The sequence below is a fragment of the Panthera uncia genome, chromosome C2 (assembly GCF_023721935.1).
Source record: "Panthera uncia isolate 11264 chromosome C2, Puncia_PCG_1.0, whole genome shotgun sequence".
Lineage (NCBI taxonomy): Eukaryota > Metazoa > Chordata > Mammalia > Carnivora > Felidae > Panthera > Panthera uncia.
The window spans coordinates 120,195,319-120,208,790 of NC_064810.1; the positions used below are offsets into that span (position 1 = coordinate 120,195,319).

General features: G+C 47.8%; 1 long non-coding RNA gene across 1 annotated transcript; it reads left to right on the top strand.

The window, feature by feature from the left end:
• Window positions 1–311: 311 nt before the first annotated feature.
• LOC125921279 (uncharacterized) lies at window positions 312–5,551 on the top strand. The gene is made up of 3 exons (XR_007457367.1): window positions 312–613; window positions 3,667–3,854; window positions 5,106–5,551. It is a non-coding gene; the product is annotated as an uncharacterized LOC125921279 (long non-coding RNA).
• The last annotated feature ends 7,921 nt before the right edge of the window (window positions 5,552–13,472 follow it).

Consider the following 13,472-nt stretch of genomic DNA (forward strand, 5'->3'; position numbering starts at 1 on the left):
CAGTTCCTTCATCTAGGCAATGGAAATAACAATAGTAACTACCTCCTGGGGTTTACCCAAGTCCCTCACAACATTCATGGCACATACTTAATTTTACATTTTGTAAGTAGCCACATTAAAAAACTAAAAAGGAACAGGTGATACTAGCTTTAATAATACACTCTAATCCAGGGGCACCTGGGTGGCTCAGCTGGTTAAGCGTCTGACTCCTGATTTTGGCTCAGGACATGGTGTCACAATCGTGGGGTGTAGCCCCATGTCTGGGCTCAGGGCGAGTCTGCCTGAGAATCTCTCTCCCTCTCTGCCCCTTGCCCACTCATTCTCCCTCTCTCTCTCTCTCAAAATAATAACCTTAAAACAATAATATACTCTAATTCAATATATCCATTCATCATGCAACGTGTAATCAATCTTAAAATATAACATATTTTACATTCTGGTTTTCTTACTAAGTCTTTGCAGGGCACTGTGTTCGTTACATCGTCAGCACACCTTGCTTCAAACTGGCCGGATTTCAACTGCTCAACAATCACGCATGGCTAGTGGCTATCCTGCTGGTCTGGCCAGCCTTTGGCTCTGAGATCCATGGGGCAGGGCCTTGCCTGGACTCCAGGTATGTGGTAGGTTCTCGATAAATGCAGACTGCACATGTGAAAGCATGGATGCATGGGAGAACAGCAGTCATGCTCTGCAAAGCCCCCGTCTGTTCTCATTTGGCTTCCTCCTCTGTTACGGGGCACACAGCATTTCAGCCATGATGGGGATCAAATCCTGGGTACCCAGTGCCAAATGACCTTTCTGAAGAGAAGGTGAGAGGTGCACTTACGGACCTAGAGGCCCAGAAGGCACCATTAGGAGGACCATGTGAAGAAAGAACGGTGGGGTGGTGAAGATTCATGAGAATAGGCCCCATCCTGGGAGCCCTGGGCCTTCTGCCTGTAGGCAGAGGGAAAGGGGAATGGATGGAAGGCGAGGGGGCTTCTCCCAGAAGGGCTCTCTCAATTTCCTAGGACCTTGGCAGGAGAGGCAAGAGTTGGCAGAAGGAAGACAAGGTGGGGGGACACTTTGGTACAAAAATGTTCCTTTCTGTGCTGAATTTCTCTTCTTATTCCTTATTAGATAAGCAGCAGTGAGCAGTCACACATCACCCTTTTTACACTCAGGGAGGGTGACATTTGTGGGCAGCTGCAGGACAGGGTCCCCTGGTGCCTACAGGGCCCAGAGTGCAGTGGGGGCTCGCTTAAGGAGCCCCAGCTTGTTGGCAGTGGGGCTGGAGCCCAGAACTCCTGTTTCTCATCCTCAGGCCTATGCTTTTGAAAGTTATCTCCTGGCAAAGATGAGAATAAATCATAAGCTCTTTGAAGAGAACCCCGGTATATTAAACAAATAGGTTACTGAGATGCAGTTAACTATTCACTAATGTATTTGCAGAAAATTAATTTTTCATTCCGCCACTCAGAATATTGAGCCTGGCTGTTCATAAATACACAGTCTGACTCCTCCTTGCAAGTTTAAATAAAAAAAAAAAAAAAAAAAGAGGACTCTCCCAGTGGATATCTTTAGAGAAACATAATTATAATTTAGTTGACAGATCTCATATCTCGGTGCTGGCGAATAAACCTCCCCTGAATAATTCAAATAATAAATTCTACCCCTTTGGAAAACTGAGCCGATCCTGAATGGAACTGGTTAAGCGCTTCCATCTCCAAAGACACAGCACGTGGCAGCCAGCAAGCCCGTCTCGGATCTCCCTGGGCCCTCCTCCGGTACTGGCTCCAGCCACCAGCCGTGGCGCCTCTGTCCCTCCTCGCCTTCGGCCACGTGCCTACCTCGACTGTCTGTTAGCTCTCTGGTAACCGAGACGAGTGTGCATCCCACAAGGAGAGGCTGAACTTCCAGCGCTGACCACCCCCCGCCCCCAACCACCACACACACACACATGGGCTTCTCATGTTGATCTTGCTTTGGTAGCATTTGGATTGCCTGGGTGTGATTGAAGGCTAATGTTAGCGGGCTCAGGTCACTGTATGACATCACTGCTCCGGAAGAGATCTGTCCCAGCCACGTGTGGATCACCTGTTCCCCTCGCAGAGCAGTTTCTGTAGAAAGGCCTCTTTGCAGTTCACGGGGGCCTCCAGGGAAGGCACGTGAATAGGTTATCTCTGCTTGGAATTCCCGGCGAAGAAACCGGGTACATTCTTGGAACTATAAGTCAGTCCGTGAAGTCTGGGAGAACTTGTAGAACCCTTTCGGGAACAGTCACAGGCCGAAATTCATTACGACATCCAACATCTTAAGGCCAGTCTGTCAAGGATATTTGCCAAGTGGAATTTTCACCCCTGGCTTTTGGTCTCGTAATAAAGCTTTGGGAACAGTTTAAAATCCAGCAAGAGCCACCCTCCCCCCTCCCCCCTAAAATAAAGCAACCCAAAGAAACACAAAAATCTGCCCAGCGCCGACCTTGCCTTGCTTTGGAGAGACGGTGGGGTAGTCTGACCAGCTCCACGCCCAGACTCAGTGTGGACTTCTGAGAGCTGGTTAGGTGCCACGCATGTGTTGGTTCCAAGCTTCAGCCTGATGGCAGATGTCAGAAAATATATACGGCCCTCTCCGTTAACTGAGGCAAGTATGTCTCATTCATCCTGGCTTCTGTCAGAGCCGCAGCGTTCAGGGACCAGGTTTTGCCACATCTTTGAAGAAGACTGGGAAGGCCTACATCCACGACTCTGTGTTGGCCTTCGTATTAGTTTGCTCGGGCTACTGCAATAAAGCACAACCCCCTTGGCTTCAGACAGCAGGAACTTGTCGGTCTCACAGTTCGGCAGGCCAGAGGTCTGAGAGCAAGGTGTTGGCGGGTTGGCCCTTCTGTGGGTTCTGAGGGAAAATCTGTTCTGGGCCTATTTCCTGGCTTCTGGTGGCCACAGGCATTCTTGGCTTGTGGGTGCAGTCTTCCCTCCTATCTTCACATGGTATTCTCCCTGTGTGTTTGTGTCTTCACACGGCCATCTTCTTATAAGGACACCAGTCATATTGCAGTAAGGGCCCCCCCTACCCCAGTATGACCTCATCTTAAGTAATTTAATTTGCAACAGACCTATTTGCAAATAACGTCACAGTCTATTATTGGACATTAGGGCTTTAACATATTTTTTGGAGGGATGCAATTCAGTCCGTAACAGCCTTCTCTTGGTCCCCCCATGTTCTCACCGTGCGGGGGTAGGGGCATAGAAGGTGCTCAAAGGATGTGTGCAGTATTCCATCCTATCACTCACCATGTCAGAAACTGCAAAGGGGCAACCTAGAATTACCACCATTCTCTGGTGTGAGGAAAGAACACTCTTTGAATCCCGTAGGATAATAAGAGTAAGCTGTTATATGTGTTCAGGAAGTGCTATTTCATTTCATTTCATTTCATTTCATTTCATTTCATTTAGCGAGAGATGTGGGGCTTGATCCCATGACTCTGGGATAATGACCTGAGCCGTAATCAAGAGTCGGATGCTCAACTGACTGAGCCACACAAGTGCCCCAGGAAGTGCTACTTTTAAAAGGAGAATCCCTGGTTAAGTAATACAATAATAAAAGCCTCCCATTAAACGTTCTGTAGACCATATTCATTCATTCATTCATTCATTCACTTACTCATTCATTTATTAATTCAATCAGCATGCACAGAGTCTGTTGTGCACCAGACATCTGCTCCACGTGGAAGAAGCAGAGGTCCCATGCAGGAAACTTGGAGACTTGTTTCTGCCAGGCTGGGCCTCTAAGGCTCCTTCTCCAGTGATCTGGCAGAAGTGGGGAGATGCTCAGACTTAAGACCACTTCCAAAGCAGTTATTCGAACGCCTGAGTGTGAGTACTAAGAAATCTCTATATCTATCTTTACCTTCGATTCCTGACCTAAAAACCATTGTAAATTGGGGTATTGGGAGACTCTTTTGTTGTAACATTTAGTCTCAGCAACAGTTCCTGACACAGTACTCTTAAGACCTTTGCAATTCTCTGCATGATAGGAGCATCTGACAGTAAGCCCCTAAATCCTTTGGAATTTCCTGGGCAATAGAAGCATCTTTTGTCCCAGTGAGTCGACTCTGGGTGGGCTCCTGGATGGGGGTCAGTCATCAGAAAGGCCAAGTCATGATTGGAAGCTTGGAACTTTCAGCCTCCCCTGTGCCCCCCTGCCATCCTCTGGACAAGGAAGAGGGGCTGGAAATAGTAACCCACCATACCTATATGATGAAATCGCCATAAAAGTCCCAACAGTATGGGCTTCAGGGAGCTTCTAGGTTGGTGAACACATCCAAATACAGGAGGGTGGTGCAGCCCAACTCCACAGGAACAGAAGAAGCCCCTACACTTGGGATCCATTCAGACCTCACTGTTCTTTATCCGGTTGATCATCTGTACCCTTTCTCATACGCTTTATTATTTAATAAGCTGATAAATGTAAGTTAGCGTTTGCCCGAGTTCTGGGAGCTGTGCTAGCAAATGACTGAATCCAAGGAGGGGGGTGTCTTTGGAACCTCCGATTTGTAGCCAAGTTGGACAGAAGTTGTGGGTAATCTGGGCACCTCCTACTTGCTTACTGGCATCTGAAGTAGGGGTGATCTCGTGGGACCAAGCTTTTAAGCCGCAGGGTCTGCGTGACCTCCAGTTCAGTGCCAGCGTTGAACCCAACTGTGGGACACCCAGCTGGTGTCTCAAAGCATTGCTTGATGTGGGAAAAATCCTGCACATCTGGTATCAGAAGAATTGCGAGCATGGCGTAGGGAGAGAGTAAAGGAGACGCACACGGGGTTTTCTTTGCACACACTGAGGTTCTAAGGCAGTGTTTGGATTTATCTGGTAAGGCAGGTGCGTTGTGTAGAAGGAGGGAAGGCCGAGGACCGCATGTTCTCCAGGTCCTCATAGCTGCCCTGCCTCTCCTGTGGCTCTTCCCGGGGCCTGGATGAAGGAGACCTACCATGATGCCATGCACACCATGGGTCCTCAGTCCCTGTGTGAGCGGAAGCTCTCCCTACCGACCTGCTAAGAGAGCTGAGTCTCAGACAATTCTTTTCTCCTCTCTCCCAAACTCTTGGATAAACGTTTTGTTTTCTTTAGTAGGAACCTTCCTTGATGAGTTGCATTTCCCACGAAATCCTGGGAGACAGCCACCCTGAAGTCGCTCTCACCATGTGGGGAGAATAATCACCCCAAGGATGTCTACATCCCAACCCCTGCAACCTGCGTGACATGTGTTACCTCATGTGGCAGAGGGACTTCCCAGAAATGATGAAGTAAAGGATTTTGAGATGGGGAGTTTTCCTGGAGTATCCAGATGGGCTCAGTGTAATCACAAGTGTGTTTACAAGTGAGGGAGGGAGGAAGGCGGGTCAGAGAAGTCTGGAGGTGGTAGAGGCAGAGGCTGGGGGGTGTGAGTACTGACTTTAAGGATGGAGCCCAGGACGGTGGGTGGCCTCTGGAGCGGGAAAGGACAAGGAAGCCGATTCTCCCCAGAGCCTTCCGAAGGAACACTGCCCTCCTACACCTTGGTTTTAGTCCCGTGAGACCCATTTCAGACTTCTGATCTCCAAACTGTAAGATAATAAATTTGTGTTGTTTGAATCTACTAAGTGTGTAGTAACTTGTGCGGTGACAATAGAAAACAGATGCACGCATCTGAGTCCACGCTCCTTGCTTCTCCAAACACAAGATGTCTTCACCGTCATCTTTTGGTTCTATGTGCCATACTTACACATGCCTCTGTTTCGTGCCCTCTCCAGCTTCTCCGATGCCGCCCGCCCCCCAAATCAGGCACAGAGTACGCTGACCTCTCAATCTCCTCAGTATTTTTTTTAAGTTGATTTATTTATTTTGAGAGAGAGAATGAGAATGAGTGGGAGAGGGGAAGGGAGAGAGGGAGAGAGAGAGAGAGAATCCCAAGGAGGCTCCGCACTGTCAGTGCAGAGCCCTACGCGGGACTCAATCCCATGAACCATGAGATCACGACCTGAGCTGAGATCAAGAGTCAGACATTTAACCAACTGAGCCACCCAGGTGGCCCTGAGTCCCCTCCGTATTTTGAAGGGTGTTTCTCATTATCATATCCCATGCCCACTTGTAGATGAACAAATAAGCAAAAGTCACACCTACTTAGATACTGAGAAGGGCTGGTCTGGCCACGCAGAGCAAAACTGGCTACCTAATGCATCTCCCCAAAGCTAGAGTTCCCCAGGAACTAACTGCTGCTTAATAAGGCTCCTTTCCTGAAATGACGCAGACCTCTGCATGGAACCGCGTGCTGCGGCATGGGGAGCTCGGCAGCTGGCCTCTGTCCACCCGTTATGCAAACATAGGCCTCTGCACCTGCTGCTGCTCAGCCTGTCCAAGGTGTTTCATTTGTGACAAGTCTTTCCAATTAGTCATGTGCGGTTGCCTTGGGCCCCAGGCAATTCCTAAGCCTGAAAGATGTGCTCTTTGAATTCTTTTTTTTTAAAATTTTTTAATGTTTATTTTTGAGAGAGAGGCAGAGCGTGAACAGGAGGGGCGCACACACACACACACACACACACACACACACAGAATCCGAAGCAGGCTCCAGGCTCGGAGCTGCCAGCACAGAGCCTGTCACAGGGCTTGAACCCACAAAGTGTGAGATTGTGACCTGAGCCAAAATTGGCCGCTTAACCAGCGGAGCCACGCAGGTGCCCCTGTGCTCTTTGAATTCTTTGAAATGCCTCCCTAGGGAAAGGCCCACTTAGGAGAAGTCTCCCATCTTAGCATCTTGCGATCATTACCACCTCTGTGTGTACAGCACTTTCTCCTCTGCTTTGCGCTGCTCCCTGGGCTGAGAACTTTCCACGCACTGTCTTATGTATTCTTATGTATTTGCTGGGGCAACTCTTGGAAGTAACACTATTCTTTTCTTCACCTTGCAGAGGCTCAGAGAGGTTAAGTAACTTGCCCAAGGTCACACAGCGAGTTTGTGTCTAGAGCCTCACTGCAAAGCCTCGCTGATCACTGTGAGCCATCAGTCAGCAGCAGTGTGTCCTAGCAGCACAGCCATCACCCAGGAGCCGGTTAGAAACTAGTTGCAGACGTCACTCTGACCTTCCGAATTGGCATTTGCAGTCTAATGAGATCTCTAGGTGTTCAGTGTGCATTAAGGTTTGAGGAGCTCTAAACCGTTATGTGGTATGATCACCCAAGAAAGAAAAAAATAAGCACATATTGGATGAGAGCTTGAATAGCGTGTCTGGGAAGGATTCCTGCAGGTCAAGTGAAAATAGGCTGGAAGGCCTTGGGAGAGGCAGATGAGGCCTCTGGAAGCATTTCATTTAATCCCTAAGCATCTAGCTGCTCCCTCCTCTCTGCCCCTAGCTCTCAGACCAGACAGAGGGGGCTGCTCCCACTGGTTTGCTGAAGGACTGACACAGGTGTTTGTCCTTGTGTGGTGGCCATGGGAGCCGATGGCCTGCAAAGGGCATTAGAGCTATCGGGACCACTCTTGCAAACATCTCAGCCTTAGGAGGAAGGAGTGGGAACTCAGGCAAGCTAGCTAGTGTGAAGGTGGGAGGCGGGTGGGGAGGGAGAGAGAGAGAGAGAGAGAGGGAGAGAGAAAACAAAAGCAAGGTGGGGGAGAGGATGGGTTGACTTGGGGAGGAGGCGCCTTGTGCACCAGAGGAGGTAAGTGAAGGGCAAGTGCTCTCCACAACCAGGCTCCCTCCAAACAGGATCAGGGGGCCCTCCCCATCCCCCCCCCCCCCAACACTCACTTAGAAGTGAGAGGAGTGAGATTGGTACTTAATCACTATCCTTACTGCCTTGGAACTCATCCATTTAGATCTTATTTATTTATTTGTTTGTTTATTTTATTCCTCCTTCATTCCTCATCGGATTTAGAATTTGTATTGATAATAGATACTTAATAACCATCATTAATGGCAACAGCACTGATCATTTTCCATTAATGAAATAATACTTATTATTTTCAAAGTACTCCACAGAGTCCCTGGGAGGACAAATGGGTGAGTATTGTATGCGTTCTACAGAGATAAAAGTAAGGCCTGCAGAAGTGTGACTTCATCGGAGGCAGCTTCTGGAGTAGGGGACCGGGCCGCAGCCCAGTTCTCCTGAATTCTAGATGCCATCACTTCCTTGGCATTCCCTCCAACTAACCAAATAAATGTGAAAGCCAAGCCAGCAGTAATGACACAAGGAGATAGGGAAACCGAATGACTCCATAAAAATCTGCTCTTTCGCTCCTTTTCCTGCTTGTGTTCTTGCTAGGACCCACATCCCCACTTCACACATGTCTCAGAAATAGTGTATGTCTTCGTTGTAAGGGACAAGCAGTTCATGATTTCTTTGGAGTCTTCCAGCAAAACAGGTAACATCTAAGGAAGGGCCAGGCGAGGATGAGCAGAAGAAGCCATCCATGCGCATTTCAGATCACCAGACCTAGACACTGTGATGCCAAGACCCCTGGCTCTAAGCAATAAGTGACTTATGGAGGACACCCGGAGGGTTGTCCTTGTTCTGACTGGTTCCTGGATGCCTGAGAGGATGCATACACCAGACCACAATTGTCAGTGAAAACCCCACACCCTGAGCAAAGACGAGACTCTCTTTTCCTTTCTGAGTCTTTCAGACGCTCTGTCTGCACCTACACTCTCTCTATGCCTTCAAAAACTCTGTTCTCACTTCCTGCTGGCTCATGTTTGACTTCTATCCTGCACAAAGCCAAGGACCCTCTTGGCTAGTCCTGTGGGTCCTCCCCGCCACCTCCCGGGCCCTTGGACCTGGCTTGCTTGCATCAACAACACTGATCAAATGTGGGCAAAGAGGAGAAGATGCCACAAGCTGATTCAGGAACATTTACCCCAGTGTCACACTTTAAGAGTATTGTGTTAAGCACAATCCATGTTTTATAGCTTTTTTTTTAAACATATATTTTTGAGAGACAGAATGAGACAGAGCACGAGTGGGAGAGGGGCAGAGAGAGAGGGGGGACACAGAATCCGAAGCAGGCTCCAGGTTCTGAGCTGTCAGCACAGAGCCCGACACGGGGTTCGAACTCATGGATTGTGAGATCATGACCCGAGCTGAAGTCAGCAGCCCAACTGACTGAGCCACCCAGGTATCCCAGCACAATCCACGTTTCAGATTCACGACTGAGAATCCTGCTTGAATGGTTTGCTCTGGTTCCATGGTGGGACTGCCTACATCTGTTCGAAAGTTTTTCTCTCCTTCACACATTCTGAGTGTTTTCCTCATTTTCAAGTCTGTCTTTCTTCTGTGGACACATTTATATGTATATATGTTGCTTGGTTGTTTTTCTCAATTCCCAGATATTTCCTGGGTCTTTAAACAATTACCAGCGAGGCTGGTTTGGAGACCAGCCTCTAATCTTCAATTAGGAGAAATGCCTTTTGAATGAGTGGGTGAATGAGGGGATGGTTATGTCTGGAATCCCTGGGGATCAGAAGCTGACACTGAATTCCTGAACCTCTCCCTGGGGGCCCCTAAACCGGAGGCTCTCTGACTCCCCATGAAATGCCCTGATTTTCACACCTTGCTCTCCCATCAATGGGAACCTTTGTTTTTACAGGGGTCTTAGATGTCTGCACCCCATGCAGAGTGAGGGGGGAACTTCAGGCGCCTAGGCATGCCATCAGAGATGCTCGGTGACAAATATTCAGAGATGGTGGGATTAGAGTGCCCGTGACACCAGGGACAATTCCGCCAGTGAGCAGAGCTACCCTGCACAAAGATCAGCCTCTCTTCCTCTAAATGGTATCCCTGCATCCTGGGTCGTAGGAGTGGCTCAGCACTCAGGTGGCTCTTTGTTTCCTGGGTTGCAGTTCTTAGGCCCACAGCCCAGAAAAAGAAAGAAAAGAACGCCCAAGCCGAAGGTGTCCTCCCATGTGGTTGGCTAGCCGTTTAATTACAAGGTCCAATCAAACTAATTACACTTTAAGGACCTCAAAGACATTAGGTAATTAAAGGCCACCTTGCTGCCAGGTTCCAGAAATGCAGATTGTTTCTGTCGCAGTCAGTAGATGGGCCACGTGAGTCATGCAGTGAAGAGGTAAAGCTTGAGACCAAGAGTGAGAGGGATCTGGAGACAGCAGATTCTCTAAGGGCTCAATATGGGTTGACGTTTTCAGAGTCAGAAAGCTATTTGAATTTTTTCTTCTGGCAAAATCCATCATGATAGAAAATCTGGTTTCCTCATCAGATTATATGACTGAGCCATACCTGCTAAGAGCTGAGTTATGTGAAGATGAAATAAGGTAGACCAGCTAATGCAGTGTTGGGTATACAGGAAGTGCTCAATAGATAGTTATTAATATGATATGATATGATATGATATGATATAATATAATATAATATAATATATAATACAATATAGTATAATTATAATATAGTAATTGTTTGCTGTTTGGTTTACGGGAAAAACATTCATCAGTGCCCACAATGCCAGACACAGTGCTCAGTGTTGGGGATTCCAGGGACATGCTGTCCTTGCGGATCCTTGGGGTTTCCAATGACAAATGTAACCCAGGCTTAGAGGAATCGCTTCAGGAAACAAAAGCCTTATACTTGGTACGAGACGTGACAGCTCAAGGCCACCTTGTTGTGTAAAGAGAGGTGGTGACAACAGCTATGGGTTCACCCTCAAGCACCCACTCCAGTCACTCTCAGGGGCACTTCAGGGAATAAAAGACATGAGGTGCTTTGAAGATACGACTCTTACTGAGAGACTGGATTAGCACACAGAAAATAATTGTTGAATTTTATATATGCCCTGGCCCATCCAAAACATATCGAATATGGCCTGTGAGGATAAAGTCAGTAGATAATTTTTTTTTTTTAACGTTTATTTATTTTTGAGACAGAGAGAGACAGAGCATGAACGGGGGAGGGTCAGAGAGAGAGGGAGACACAGAATCTGAAACAGGCTCCAGGCTCTGAGCAGTCAGCACAGAGCCCGACACGGGGCTCGAACCCACATACCCCGAGATCGTGAACTGAGCCGAAGTCGGACGCTTAACCGACTGAGCCACCCAGGTGCCCCGATAATTTTTTTTTTAAGTCAGGAAATAAGAAGCCATGGAAGGGAAAATGTGGGTAGGAGAGTCTCTTAGACACCTCTCTGGGCCACCTCACATCTGGGCACCATCTCTCTGTGGGAGGAGTGGGGCAGAGGGCGTGGCCACGGGTTGGCTACAGCTGACATTGTGGCAAATAACTCTGCGTGGTCCATCCAAAGGCCCAACCCGATGGCCCCTTACCCTGCTGTGGGGCTCCCAGTTGTCTCTGAGGCATAAGGCACAGCAGGACAAATGCCACTTAAACCTACGGGGACATGGACATTCCTTGGGCAAATATTGAGCTATTGGGAGACAGGTGCCAGTGGACAAATTCTTCTCCTTTTCTCTCCTCCCATAAGACTTAACAGCTAGTTACTACTAGCTAATATTTGCTTCGAAAGAACAATCAGCTGAACTTGATCACAAGCAGTGCACAGCTTGATACCACACCCTTTTTATTTACGTCCCTCAATCCCTACCTCACTCCCCTTTCCCATACATACATTCCCAGGGATCGCACTCCTCATTATAAAGGAGAGACCCATATACTTTTGCCTCAGGCTTTGCTTTCTAGGGACTCAGGCGAAGACAGGAAGTTAAGATGAAGTGTGGGAGGGAATGTGTGTGGCCTGCCCCCTAAATGTATGTGGGAAGGGTCTGTTCTTCAGCAGAGGGGCAGCCAGTGGTTCCAAGCTGTGTAGAAGCCAGTGCAAAGAGGTAACCTGATGTGTTATATTGTCTTACCATGCCCACAAAAGGAAAGGATCCTTTTGGTTAAAGAGAAGCAGAGCTCTTTCTTATGCTGAGTCCAGACTGAAATCTCCTTTGTGGGTTCTCAAAAGGAGGCATTGTGTGATGCAGAGACCTCAACCTCACCTTTTATTAGTCTAACAATGAGTTTTGGGGGCTGGCTCTTATAACACCCTTCGATGTGGCCTGAAAAATGAATCATCAAGGTATACTCCAGCAAGAGCCTGGAGCCAGAGAGATTGTATTTGAATGGTTAATATCAAGGGTTTTGAACTGGTGTGGCTTGCCGTATGACTCCCGGTTCTGCCACTGACTACATGTGTGACCTCAGGCAAATTAAACTCCCTATGTCTCTGTGTCCTTCATCTGTTAAATGAGTCATGATAAGGATAAATAAAATAATGCATGAAGAGGGCTCAATACGACACTCAGCGCATAGTGAGTGTCCCGTAGAAATTACTATGGATGACACTGTTCTGAGACAGTCCCTGGAAGGAAGTCCAGGTACAGCATGGTTCTCAGATGATCTGTCTTAATTCACAGGTATGTGTAGAGTATTTTTAGGTGTAGCTCCTATTTTTTTTTCACCAGTGAGGGTCTCTCTTTGATTTCAAACATTTCAGGGTTTGCATACAGTTGCATCCGTGGTCTGAGAGAATAATACAACGACTTAAAGCTACTGTTTATATTTATATGAATATATTATTTTATTAATGATCATAGCATTTGAAATCCAAAAAGCACACGCAGGCTATGTGTGCAAAGTACTTGGCAGGGCAAATTATCCAAGAAGACCCCTCAAAGTAACCCCTCAAAGTGTTCCGTGGTTTGGGGTTCCCAGAGCCAGAGATCTGATCTTTTGATCTTTCAGGCAGTTTGGAGAACACCTGTACTCTAGGCTGTTTGGCTTTTTTGCTTTTACTGGCTACAAATGCTAGTACAGAATAGAGAAATGAAATACAGGGAAAAGAATATTGGGAAGGGCCACGGTAATCACAGGGGTTCCTAAAAAAGAGGCTCTAATTTCTCTTTTCTCTCCCCTTCTTTTCTTCCTTCCCTCCTTCCTTCCCTTCCCCCTCCCTCCCTCTATCTCTCTTTTCTTCCTCCTTCTGGCCCAACCACCCTTCCTCCCTTCCTTTTTCCTTCCCTCCCTCCCTTTTCCTATTTCATTCTATAAATACTCTGTGCCAGTGACTATGCTAATGCTGGAGATTCAGTGGTAACCACACAGAAGAGGTTTCTACCCTCATAAATAAAGCTCAAAGTTTGTAGGGGAGACACATGGTAAATGAATAATCACACAAATGACTGTATATTTTAGGTTGTGACAAATATTTTGAAGGAGGAGCACAGGAAGTGACAGTTTTAATAGCGGGTCCTAGAGTCTAGGAGTCTGGAAAGGCTGACTGACAACAGGTGGGCAACCCCTGGTGGAGAGTGCGCTTACGGATATGTCTCCTCCTCCTCTGACTGCCATGATGGGCATCATGATCCACAGCTGGGGTGAGGCCACCCTTCATGGGTGTGGGCACAAGCCCCTGGGCCTCTCTAGGAGGCAACGCACTGTCGTGGAAAGGGCACAGGGTTTTGGAGAGACCCACTCAGGAGCGGTGTGGCTTAGGACAAGCCTCTTCAGTGCTCT